The sequence below is a fragment of the Lacerta agilis genome, chromosome 13 (genome assembly GCF_009819535.1).
Source record: "Lacerta agilis isolate rLacAgi1 chromosome 13, rLacAgi1.pri, whole genome shotgun sequence".
In the NCBI taxonomy this organism is placed as follows: domain Eukaryota; kingdom Metazoa; phylum Chordata; class Lepidosauria; order Squamata; family Lacertidae; genus Lacerta; species Lacerta agilis.
The window spans coordinates 43,405,450-43,408,457 of NC_046324.1; positions in this window are offsets into that span (position 1 = coordinate 43,405,450).

Genomic DNA, 3,008 nt, shown 5'->3' on the forward strand with positions numbered 1-3,008 from the left:
AGGTCACAGCCTGATCCAAGGTGGGTTGCAACAGCATACAAATATTTGATTTGTTGTTGTTTTTTTTTAAAAAAATGAGTCCTCAACTGCACACTTGTGTTAAATGTTTGTCCCATGTCTAATTGAAGACTGCTGGCTTTTACAATAATCTTAGTGTCTTTTACCCTTAATATTCCAGACCAGAGGCTATGCTCACCTCTTCCAACCTCCTCTCTTGCTAAATAAAGCACAGAATTGCACCAGAGAAGCCTGTGATGTTTGTGCTGACTTGCATACAGGTGGCTGTAGTAGTTCATAGTGTTCAAACCTTTTTAGGGGAGTTCCCTGCCCCCTTAATGACAATGGCGATAGATTTTGCACATGAACACAGATCCAAGTTAGGACTCCTCTCTTCCACGCCAACAAGTGCTTTGTCAAGGCTCCCCTAACACACACTCAGGACAGAGGAAAAACTGCAAACTTTTGGGGCGTCATTCTGCTACCCATGTCTCTGTGAGAACCAGCCCTTTATTCTGCCTCCCGTAGTACATCCTCCCCCTTCAAGAAATCATTTCCTTTGGACTTTCGGCCCATCTCCACCCCTATTACTCCTTGCCCTCGCGAAGGAAGCATTTTCACAAGTTTTCTTTTTGGTGGGCTGTCCGTGCTTCCAAACACCTGGAAGTCACGACAGGGGCTTCTCCCCCACCTAGTAAATTCTGCCTCTGCATAAGTTACTCAGGTTTGGTTTTCTTTACCAGCCCACCCAACCACCCACCCACCCCGGTCGAAGCAGAGCAATAAGTCATTTACCTCAGCAGGGGACAAGCTCAGCTCCAATAATGAAACCCTTCCAAGGAGCGGGGGGGGGGGGGTGTCAAAACTTGTGACAAGCAGGTAGGTGGTTGGAGAGCAGCATCGGAGGGGGAGGGGGGGAGGAAATGAGAGGGGGAGGGGGAAGGAAGCGAGAGAAAGCTTTCCCAGTTTTTACGCAAGCCGGAGCCTGAAAAGTTGCCAGACCGCGTGCGGCAAGGAGACTAAAGAAGTGCTATTGTGGGTCGAGTGACCTAGAACTGGGAGAAAAGAAAGCGCGGGAGAACAAGCCCCTCTTTCAGCCGCCGAGGAGGAATCCCCCGGATCTCCTCCAGCCACAGGCTGCCCAACCAAACCGGGGCAAAGCCAAGGCGCCGTTCTTTGCGCCGCGCGTTTGGAGATGCCACTTTGGAGAGGCCACAGCCGGAGGGTGCGGCGCAGGCGGCCAACTTGCGCTCCCGCGCTCCGCCCGGCAGCCTAAGCAACACACCTGAGGAAGCAGCGGCAGAGGACTCCCCCTCCCCAGTCCCAGTCCCCCACCCCAAGGGACTCGTTGGGGGGTTGCAAAGCCCCCCGCCCACGGCAGGCAGAGAGCTCGACGGTGGTTTCTGCCCAGCCAGCCCAGCTTTGCGCCCTGGAAGGCGGGGGCGACGTGACTAACCTTGCCTGGTGAGGTCTGGCGGTGGCTCCGCTCGACGCTGCTGCGGAAGAACGCACAACTGCCTTTTCCTCCATGCAGCCTTTTGAACCAGCCACGTCCCTGCTGTGCGTGCTCGGGCTCCTAGGAGCCTCCAAGCCCCCTCGCGACACATGCACCCATTGGCTCCTGAGACGCGGGTCCCGGGCAAGGGCGAGTCCCGGCCTTGCTCCGGGGCGGAGAGAGACGCGCGGTCTGAGGCTGCGAGCGGAACCAGGAGTGAAGGAGGCAGCAGCAGGGAAACAGGCGCAGCTTCCTCGACCATTTTTAAAAGGAGGGCTTCCCCCCTCGCCCTCGCCCACCACCCGCCGCCCCTGGCCCAGCCCACAGCTACCTACCTCGTCGTCGCCTCGATGCAGCAGCCAGCAGCAGCTCCACACCAGCAGCAGCAGCCACACCTCTGGAGGGAAACTGCTGCTGTCTGCTGCTGCGCCTGCGCTGGCAGAAACGAGGCACGACGCATGAGCAGAGCAGCACAGCAGCAGCACCCTCAGCCTCCGGAGGGCGGGCCACCGGCCAGCTGGAGGGCGGCCGCTGCCGCTGGCCAGCTGGAGAAGTGGACAGGCGTATCCGCCCCGGAGCCGCGGCAAAGGTGTAAAAGAGCCGCATGCGGCTCCGGAGCCGCAGGTTGCAGACCCCCGTTCTAACCCCTGTCCCAATTGGTGACCTGGAGATCAATAAGACTGCACTGCAGGGCTGTCATAATCCTCTCTCTCTCTCTCTCTCTCTCTCACCATTTGCTAACCACCTGCATATCAGGGATGATAATGTGGATAATAGTGGGGTGCACTGCAGGGTTGTTGTAGTTCACAGTCTTAGCTTCACCCCTTCATTTCCTTGCAACTTAAGGAAAGCAACACTACACTGCAAGGTTGTCAGAAGCCACTTTGAGCTTGAGGCCCCATCAATACAGTATAGGGGTAACATGACTTGCCAGTATGTTGGTAGTAGTTACAGCACCAAACTAGGACCAGAGAGACCTGGGTTCGAATCTCCACTCAGTCTCAATGTCCCCTGCAGGGTCAAAGGATTGTTATGGGGATGAGAGGGAAAAGTGAGAGGTAACTTCCCCTGGGTTTCTTGAAAGAAACGGAAGATGCAAATGGGATAAATAAATCATACCAGACTACACTGCAGGGCTGTCGTAAACCATTATGCTCCCCCGCCCCCCGAGAAAAATGAGCAAGAGCGGGTGCCTATGGCTCTGCGTTGCGCAACAGACACGCCCACCCAGCTGCTGTCCAATCGCAAGCTACGCGGAAGTTAGGGCGCCCTCCCTTTGGGGAGCATTCGCCCACTTCAAACATGGCGCGGAAAAAGAAACCGGAAATCTGGCCTCCAGAACAAAGGAACGTGCCGCTCTAGGACTATGCTCAAGACGCGGGTGGGAACCTTTAGTAAGCCGCGTCTGTCAAAGATGGCCGCCGAGGTGAACCGGAAGTGCCCGTCGATGATTCCGGGTTTTTGACCACGCCCCTTCAGTTTGTGTACAGGTCGGCGCTGCGCTCCCGGCGACAAA